This window comes from Stegodyphus dumicola, chromosome 10, assembly GCF_044657685.1.
Source record: "Stegodyphus dumicola isolate Sdum_Otavi_A_Nest chromosome 10, ASM4465768v1".
NCBI classification, from domain to species: domain Eukaryota; kingdom Metazoa; phylum Arthropoda; class Arachnida; order Araneae; family Eresidae; genus Stegodyphus; species Stegodyphus dumicola.
In genome coordinates, this window is record NC_140777.1 from 129,792,245 (window position 1) to 129,803,041 (window position 10,797).

Genomic DNA, 10,797 nt, shown 5'->3' on the forward strand with positions numbered 1-10,797 from the left:
GGTGCTCCACAAGAGACGAATGGCATTCTAAGACAAGCTGAAACTTCTGATTTGATAATAAATGTGGTTTTTGCCACATTCTCTGGTTTCATACATATCTGAAAGTATCTAGAGCAGTGATGGCGAACCATGGCGTATGTGCCACACTCGGCATGCAGAGCATCATCAGTCGGCATGTGAGTAAAATATGCAGATAAGTTTTAACACTTTATTGTTAAATAGATTTCAGTTTTCAGATCTAAGCATTTTGAGGTAACTTATGAATAATTTTAATTTAATATCTTAAAAGGAATGTACAAATATAATGTAAAATCATGCAGTTTGATAATATAGCAAAACATGAAAGCTTAGTAGGGAAACCAAGCTTATAACATGCACTCAGCCAAAATAAACCCAAAGCCGAAAAGGAGCATATGAAATCTTAAGTTTAGCAAAGAGGTATCTGGTTTAACGATTACTGCTGTTCTGGTCTTGAACAGTCTAATGGTCTTGAACCCTCATAAATGACTCCACCAAAAAGTCAAAATTAAACATTGATAGTGGAAGATCATTTCAAGAGACCTGAAGAGAATCATTTAAAATTATTGAACACAATAGGAAAGCATTATGCATTCTGAGCGTTGATAGTGATGTCTGTCATACATCTAGTGTCAGACACCAATCACAAGATTGTTGTTAATTTTAAAATTTCATATCTAAAAATATATCGGTTACAAACTTCCGACATTTTTACAGCTTATAAAACAAACGTTTCGCATTTAAAAAAATGATACAGGAAATTAATTGGATGTTTTTTTTACTTTTTTGAAAGATGTGCAATGAAGGAGAATGGGAAATATTGGTTCTTCTTGGGCATCAATTCGAAACATTGGTTTCAAAGTAATAATCTCATTAAACCACACTATTTTTATGACATTATTTATGCTATATAAGTTGTTATTGTTGCCAATTGTTAGTTCAGCGTTAGATTGGAGATATTTCTGAGTTAACTTTCTCTTAAGATGCGTTTTGCATTCCTTTGTGTTTAACATTCTTATTTGATTAAAGCATAACTACTGATTATACTTAGTGATATTCTAAACACTTGTACGAGTATTTCTGTGGAAAATTCCAGAACTTTGAAGTGTTTCCGTTGATAAAATTAATTTAATTAAGCTAGCATCGGATTTGAGTGCAATGACAATCATTTACGAACTATTATCAATCTATTACAAACCCGTACGCACGCAATAATATTATAATTAATTAATGTATTAAATTGTTTTGAACGTGTTTTACAAAACAAAAACAGGTAAAGAAAAATTCTGCTTGCATTTTATGAGATTTTGCAATTTTTCTGGCCACATAAGGTTTTAAAAAAAGGTTTGTAATTTATGTTTATATTTACCAATTAAATAAATAGCACTACGTTTGATTTTTATATATATATGTGTGTGCTGAAATTCAGTAATAAAATTTTAAAGATTTGAAATCATTAAATGTTTATTTAGACAGTTTGTATTCTTTAAACTACAAATGCAAACTGAGAAACCTTTTGCATTTTTTTCAATAAATCCTTTTACTTAAAGTCCTAAAACATATACAGGTATGGACTAATTTTTTTTATTATTTTTACTGCTTATTTAAAATTATATACTTTATAGAAACAAGGATGGGTTTTGCAAAATACTGAAAGGAAAAAATTATTTGAAATGAAAATGTGACTGAGATCATATTTGTTTTAAAGATTTTAGATAAGAGTGTATTTTTTTTCTCAGAAACTAATTCATTAATTGCAAAATCATTCCTTGAAGTTATTAAGAACACTCTAATAAATACAATAAAAAAACTGGGGGGAGACATTGAAAGTTGTAGGAGAAGAAAAACATTTTAATTGTAAAATTTTTCTTCAAAAATTTAAATTAAAAAAAATACTAGCAAAAACTTTTTTCAGCTTAAAATTATTTTGTTTCACAAAACCATTTAATAATATTCATAAAAAGTAGATGAAAATGCTTAAATTTAAAAAAAAAAAAAAAAAAAAATCATTCAAAAGGTACCGAGTCCCTTGTCGCGTTGAAGCCGATATGCACTTAACTTTAGTTTTAATTTGAACGATATTTCTGGAATACCTAGCATCAGATAACGCTGTCTGTATTTGTCTATTATTTGCGTATCTTGTACAGTTCTATCTAATTCCCCAGACATCTATCAGCGCGATTGTTTCGCTGACAGTCCAGCGAGCAGTAAGTAAAATTAAGTGAACCGCGCAGTATAGTACGGGAAATCTCCCCATTTGCCCTGCTCCCGAGAGGTAAGGAACATTCAAATAAGTTCTACCTCCAATTCGGCGAGGCAGTTAATGCTTGTCCCATGTGAACGGGACGCGTAATGGCAGACCGCACATTGAGTTGAACAGTGTTAAACGAATGTCGCCTACTGCGCATGCGCAGAAACGAATTTGGCGTAATTATTATGTTGGCCCGATTTGAAAAGAGGATAAATACGGTATGTGGTAGATGTACCGCCATCTGATTGTAAACAAATCCGGCGTTTAAGTCTTTGTAGAGTATATGTGCAATGTAAAGTAATTACTATGTAAAATTAGATTTTTTTCTTGTACTGCTCCAACAACTGGAAAGTTGAACGATACGATCAAGTTGAAATTCGATTGAAGAGTGCAAAAAATGGGTAAAGGAAATCAACGTAAATGCAGATGCTCCAGTGGATAGCGCGAGCTTCAAAACAAATGCTATTGCAAGATTGCTTTCAGGTATGTATATATTTTCCCATTTCAGTAAATTTGATATGTTACATGTGCAATATGTAATATATTGTATTTTAACACATATACAGTTCATTAACATTTCCTAAATTTCTATATAATGTAGCATTAAGAAAGATGTTTTAAGAAATAATTTGTTTCCTTACTGTTTTAATTTTTTCGAAAAGAAACATCATTTTCGAGAAACTTCAAGAAGAAAGTTATTAGTATGTACAGCATAATTTTATTACAGCTAAAACTGATGCAAAGTACTTGAGTCTTTTATCTCAAAATGTGCTGAAATGTTTTGGTTGAAGTTAATATGATATAAAATAATGTAATGAATTGTGGTATAACTGTAAAGAATTGGTAAAAATAAAATATAATTAGTTCAAATTTACTTAAATTACTTATCAAATATCTATTGAATAAAAAAACCTGTTGAAATATTAAATGTAACAAGTTCTATTTTTAAAAGGCAGATGATTGTACAGCATGTGGGAAGTGATGATGATTTTTAATAATCCTAAAGTAATAGTAAAGTCAACAATAAAGTATATTTTGATGTATGTAATTTTCATCAATGATTACATAACACTGCACTTTAATATAAAGTATGCTTGGATTGTTTTTATGTGTGCTATATATTATTGCAAATTAGTTCTTCATAAAATTGTATATTTCTGCAGTGAAAAAGTATGTTGTAGGAAAAGTATGTTGTAGGATCATGCAAGTTGTAGGAAAACATGTACGTGTACTGCACATGTACCAGGAAGACAAGATAACAATCTGTCAATCATCATTTGCTGACTGTATCTGTCAAGCTGACTACACAGACTATAGTAGCCAAATATAAGTTGTAGAAAGTGTGTTTCAGAGTTGAATATATGAATTAAAGTTAGTAGGATAATTATTCTTAACTAAATAGTAAAATTTAAATAAAATAAAGATAAAACCCCTTATTTCATTTTTTATAAATTCTCTTATTATTATGATGTGATTTCACAACCATTGACCTTCTCCTATTGTTAAATAATTCATTCAGCACTGGACAACATATTATTTTATTGGTATAAAAAATAATATATTTTGTGTGTATGACCAAGTTATGATCTAACATTTTTCAATACTTGAATCATCCTTTTAAAGATTTTTATAAAATGATTTTTTTTTTTAAAATTTCAGGCGTTGGCACAGTGAATGGCAGTTGAAAAATGTTGACCCTTGTTTCTGGAAGTGAAATGTTAGATGTAAGTAATGATGTCTGAGACCCTTATCACACGGCATTTGTTTCACATGAACAACTTGTTTCGGATAATTGTTCTGCCTGGTTTACTATTGAAAGAAAGACATGCGACTTTTTCCTTCCTTTCTAAAAAAATTGCAAATTGTTTGTTTTCAATCAATCAGCTATCAGCTTGTTTGTAATGGAGAACCAGTTTCCCATGTTAACCCCAAAGTGATCTATGATAATTGGTTGTTGTGACAAACATTTGTTCTTCCGAAACAAACCGACGTGTGATAGCATCCTTACTGTTAATAATACTGTGAAGCACTTAATTGTATGCTTTGCTAATGAATATATACTAGGCAATTGTGGTTATTATGAAAGAGGTGAAATTTCAAATACAATTGTTTCAGTTACAATTATTACAGATATTATTTAATTTTGTAATAATGGTAATTAAAAATATGAATTAAGAAAATGCAAAAGTTAGTGTATAAACATACTAAGTAGTTCAGAGTAAGACTTGTACTTAATTTATAGTAGGCACTCATTCACACATATGATGACTCGTACACTGATATAAATTTAGTATGCTTTTATACTGTTTACATGTCTTCTATATTCAGATTTCAATCCTCATCTGCCAACAAATTCAGTTAATCAGGCATTGTTGACCTTATTAATTTCTTGCAGATGTTTGAACTTTGGAAACATTTTTTATATTTAGTATAGTTTTTGTTTGCTTTTTAGGTTTTCACATAATATTAACTAGAAACATTACCTCTTCATTTTAAAGCTCAAAGAGATAAAAAATAAAAAAAAAAAAATTAGTTAATATTATACCTAAAATGTTCTTTTATTACACAACTATTATTAAGCCATCTAAATGGGTGCAATATTTTTATAATACTTTTATTTAATTTTCCAGTATATGTTATTGAAGCCATTCAAATCCCACTTGGGCATTTTCAAGCATATTATTTGTTGAATATTATGTCTGACTGTAAACACACAAAGTATGTATAATTATTATGTAATTTTAACATATCTTTTCTTCAAATATTTCTTTAAAATTACAGGAGACAGGCATACATTTGAGCTTTGATTAACAGACTTAGTGTAGTCGCCATGACGGATAAGAAAACAGATGAATAATAGACCACCCATAATCACCAACATATAATGCAAGGATTTGAGAATAACGATTGTTTATTAGCATAATAGTGCACTGAATATTAGATATAAAAATTATAGAACTGAAAGATTTGTCTTGTATCATCTTTGCTTATTATTATATTTATTGAAAATAAACAGTCTGCTTCTGCAACAGAATAAATATCGAGTGTCTTGAAATGTTTTGTATACCTGGAGCTTTACAGTTCAGTACATTATACAAAGAGCAGTATATAGAATGATTATCAGGTCTGCACAGAAATTTTTAATGGAAAATTCTTGTGTATAGATTTAGTTGATATTTCATATCTTGTGTACAGATTTAGTTGATATTTTGCAAGACACGGCAATATTTCAGACTTTTATTCTAATTACTGTGACAAAACAATTGTAGTATATTACATTATGTAGCTTATATTAATAATTTTCATACGTGTATATGTAATATTTTGGCAGGCACAGGAATGACCAAAGCTTGACAATATAACTACATCATAGGCCGGGCATTGTTATGGCTGGATAGAAGGTTGCAAAAGAAAGATTTAGCTTTTTAGATCCCACATCTTTATTCAATTCTCCCAGCAGATCATTTTGCCTTTAGATGAAATTCTCAAAATTATATATTCAATATTGATTTAAACTAAGTAAGATTAAATGTAGACTTTACGTCATATCTGCTTTAACAAACGAAAGAACAAGATGGGAGGAGCAGCTGCAAAGTCTTGTAGCAGCGGTAGAAGAAAGCAGTCTGACGAAAAATGGCACGTATTCAGTATGTGTACTAGCAGTTATATAACATGCCAGAATGTTCTCGAAAGTACTGGTCTAGGGTAAGATCCTGAAACTGCAGTAAGTTAATTATAGGTTATGTGCTCGCGCAGAGCAAAACCACTGTATTTTCTATATTTTACATGTATGTAATACATATTCTATGTGTCTTGGTGAATACATTCTACCTCGTAATAGAAACTGACGATCAAAAGATTGATGAATATTTAATAATTTTGATGAGATTATCTAGGAAAGTAAAATAGTTTAAAACGTATTAAATGTGGTTTTCCAGAATGTTTCCTAGCATAGTTTTTAATCTCAGACTAAATGATACACATTATCTGGAAGTTCATATTCTTGTGTCATAAAGTATGCTTTATTGTAATTAGTCTTAGATTGTAAAGTTAAATTTATGAAAATATGATGAGTTAAAAATGTATTGCAGATATTAAACTAGATTTTAATTATATGCAATTTTGAAATTTTAGAGATATTGCTTCATGTAATTATTTTTAATGTTTTTATTAAATTCTTAATTTATGCTATTATGCATGCATTAGAAAGTGAAATGAAATAATACTTAGGGATATCATTTGGCTGAATTCTGTTGTTTCTCAGTTAAACTATTCTGCATTCAAAAAATTACTCAAGGATTCTCACGAATACCAGCTCAAACAGTTCCGAAGTATTTCTGCAAAATATACGTAATTACTTAAGAATTGTATATTTTTGATAATATTTTTTTAGCCTTTACAAGTTACTGCCATTATTTTGTAAATCAGAAATCTTCGAGGGGATTATTGTGTCTCGCATAGTTACCCTGGTGCCACACTATAACACTGAAATTGATAGATGTATAATTGAATGTTTAATCAAAAATGTCTAATTCCTCTTTTATGATATTTCAAGAATTGATACTACTGAAACAAGAAATATTGGTACATTAACATTTTCTTAATATTCATTGTGTATTTGTTATGACACATGTATTAATGTCATTATAAGTTAGCATTTGGTAATGTTTGTTTCAACAATTTAGGGCTTGATGAAGTGCTACAGAGATTATCGCTTAAAGAATGCGTGCAGGCTAACCACCAACACAAAATATTAAAAGAGCAATGAAAATGAAGATTTAACTATAAGGAAAAATCTGACTAATATTATTACTCATAACACTTAAAATTGTTTCATATTATTGTAAATTTATGTGAGTTTTCCTGTATTCTGTTTATTTTGCAGCTTATGTTATTGTAAATTCATGTATGTTTTCATTCTTGCTCTGCATTTCATACAATAATCGTTTGTTGTGCATATTAATTATATGTGTATATTAATTACATCATTGAATTACTGTATTTGAATTTTAATAAACCTTTTTACCATTCAGTAGTACTTTTCCATAAAACCCTGAACATTCTAAACATCCCATATCACTAATCCTCGATTCTAAATAATGCTTGAGTTTACTTAATTCATGTATTAATAATGAATTTGAAAAATAATACAATAGTAACATATTTTGAGGTAAAACAAATACTGCTCAATTGGACATTTTAAAATGTTTTTTTCTTTTAATAGAGGAACATTTTTTAAGGATTTAATAATTAGTATTTGAATATTGTATTAATATATGATTAATAAGTATATGAATATATTGTGTGTAATGAATAAATAAGGCAGTGAATAAATTTTGAACAATAATTTCATATGAGGAAATATGATCTGCCTGGGTTAAAAAATTAATCTTTAAATGCTATTTATGAGATTATATGGCTGAAATCTGTAGCCCAAAAGCAGTTGAAGCAACCCCCGCCCCCAAAAAAAAGAAGACATTTTAAATAGTTTCTTCCAAAACTTGAAATATTTAAACATTACACGACCCTAAATTTCTAGTGAATTTAAAATACTCATTTCATTCAGTTCAGCTACTGGCCATTATATGAAATTTTCCTATGTTATTAAAATGTTCCTCATGATTTTGCAAGGTGAAGACCACAAATGTTCTGCCCTCATAACTAATGATGATATAATAAGCATGAAGTAGACTTCAGCGTAAGGAATATGGAACTATATATTTTGCTCTTTGTTTATTAATTAGCTCACTTTTAAAAAATTCATATCATATAGTAAGGGATTGGGATTATTCAATTATGGCAAAGCACACGATGGTCATCTGCCTAAAGGGAAGGGTGCCTTCGTGGAGGACATTCTAAGGGAAACTGGCTCGTATACATGTTACACATGGGGAAAACCACGAAAACGCCCATGCAGCCAGCCCGTTCGCGGGATTCGAACCTCGGATCGAACTACCAGTGTTCAGCGTGTTTACCGCTCGGCCGCTGGTGGGCTTATCATATAGTAAGTAATATTCATAATTTTTCTCATTTTCTTAATATTTCATTGAAGTATTTAAATGTTAATTTAATTAGCAATACCTAATAATGTCAAATGCATATATTGTTATACAGAATGGGATTCTGACCATAACACTCGGGCAAAGTGATATATATGTTAATTTTTCAACGAGTTTCTGCGTTATGCTTTTTACTCTCTACACAGTGTTTAATTTTTAATTATTATTTTTTATTATTTGTAGGACCTGACTTTCTTATATTATTCAACAGGAGATCTATGTTCACATCTTATATTCTGAATTTACAGTTTTCTTTTGTAGATGACAGACACCATATATTCAAAAGAAATTAACATGCTGCTGGATATATGCATGTGTTTTTCATATTTACAGCTGTTGCATGTGATGTTATGTAATCAGGTAAAAAATGAAAGAATTAAGTTTATTGACACCAAAACAAATGCATACTTCGATATAAAGGCTGCATAAAAGTGAAAATGGCTAAATTAAAATAGTGAATTGAGGTTGCAGAGTTCTCATTTATTTTTATTAACCAGCTATTTTATGATAATTAGCTTTTCTTTCTTCCTTTCCATTTTCCTGCCAGAATGCTAATTTTGAGTGCATTCGAATGAGGTAGAAAGCAGTAGTATTGAAAGGAAGAGGTTTTAGGTGGTAGAATCTATTTGAATATCATACTACAATATTAGGTCTGAGATAATTTGTGCAGTTTCTTTCTGTGTAGCCTTCAGACTAAAATTTACTTAGTTGAATTCATTTCATTACTTTTGATTTACGCCATAAATGCTGGCTGATTCTGTATGAACAAGCTGTGCACTCTGTTAATTTGTCCGAGTTTATAAAAGGGTTTTTTTACACCTATTCCAAACCTATGTTGTAATTTCCAAAACATAACGAGAAGTCGCTTAAGTTTTCCAGAGTTCTCACACAGTATATATTACCAAAGTGGGTGAAACTCGTATAAGGTGTAAGAAAGACCGAAAGGAGATTTATTAAATCAAGAAAAGTAATCGGTGGAAAGGGCATGTAATCTTAATAATGAAAAATCGAATTTTACACCAAATATTCAAACTTTTGTAAATGTTTTATATTTAATTAGCGAGAGTTAAAAATAAAAATTACCTTTATATTCATAACATAGGTTACATTCTGTTAATTTCCCATAAATAAACATAAAGAATATATTGACAAAATCATTGTACTAAGCTATTTTGGTAAAATAAAATCTACTATTTTCATTGTACTTCAAATTTAGGTTGTTTTCATGAATACTCCATCGCTTGAGTTCCAACTAGTTAGACATTGACTACCAAAAGTTAATCATTTGTATCTTCTATAGTAAAATATGGGCATACCCAATATCATCCCATTCGGATAACTCCTCCTTTGTGCGTCGCTTTTTATGTTACAGAGTGTATTTTAAATTACTGAAATTTGTGTATAGTTTAATGGCTCACTTTTTTATTGATAAAGAATACCATTAATTATTTTTTAGATTTTTCATATAATAAAGGCCGAAATATCCTGTTATTAAGGAAGTTTGTCATTAGGAATATCTATAGATGTTCCTTTAGTCTTGTTAAATTGTGCACAGTGGTGTCTTGAGGTTGTGAATGGTTTGCTGGAGTGTCACAAAATATATAAGTTTTTTGGTCGAATGATATTTAGTGCATGTTGTTTTAGAATTTGACAAATGATGTGTTAGTGCTATAATACCTTGCTGCAGTTTTTCATTTGATAGAGGTTTCAACCACCATTGAATACATATTAGATAATACTAAACATAATATTTGTGTAAACAGGTTGTTTGCAATTGAAAGCTGTTACGGTACAGATTTAAGAATTTAATTGTGATTATCTACAGGTGTATGAATTCGAATGAAATACAGAGAAACGTGCTGTTTAAAAATTAAAAGATGATTCACTTTTCTGTAGAAATACATATGCTTAAGTCATTTTTTTTTTTTTTTTGAGAAAATTCACAATGGATATGGCTATGTAATCTTGCAGACTTATGACAGTAGAAAAATTTGGAATTATAAAAATTATATCATTGAGTTCAAGGGGAAAAAAGTTGTTTGCTTAAGCAGTTATTCAGTTTTCAAATTTTTTGTGTTCTGATGTAAACAACTTAAGCAAATTGTTTTCCTGAGAATTTCATGTGATGTTAATGAAGTATGGAGTTTTTCCAAGTTGTTGAAATGGCTGACATGTTTAAGGCATGGAATTTACAAAGTAATTCTTAAATAGCAGTTTTTACCACTCCTCCAGAAGATCGCTTTCTCTAACTTTCAGACTAGTTGAGGAGTCACTGTCCAAACTGCAGTATGCATCCTTAGAGTATTCCATGCTATATTGGATTCAGGTAAGGTGAACATGTTAGCCACACCATATGCTCGATTTCCTGACTAAAAGTCATTTTTCTATAGGATGAATTCTATGATATTGACCATTATCATCCGTTAAAAGGAACGTATTGTAAATAGCAGCATCAAAATCAAGATTCAA

The 10,797-nt window shown here is 29.7% G+C and overlaps 1 long non-coding RNA gene across 1 annotated transcript; it reads left to right on the plus strand.

Annotated features, from left to right (window-relative positions):
- Positions 1 to 1,865: 1,865 nt before the first annotated feature.
- LOC146995099 (uncharacterized) lies at positions 1,866 to 6,253 on the plus strand. The gene is made up of 3 exons (XR_015043699.1): positions 1,866 to 2,752; positions 3,929 to 3,993; positions 5,051 to 6,253. It is a non-coding gene; the product is annotated as an uncharacterized LOC146995099 (long non-coding RNA).
- Positions 6,254 to 10,797: the final 4,544 nt, after the last annotated feature.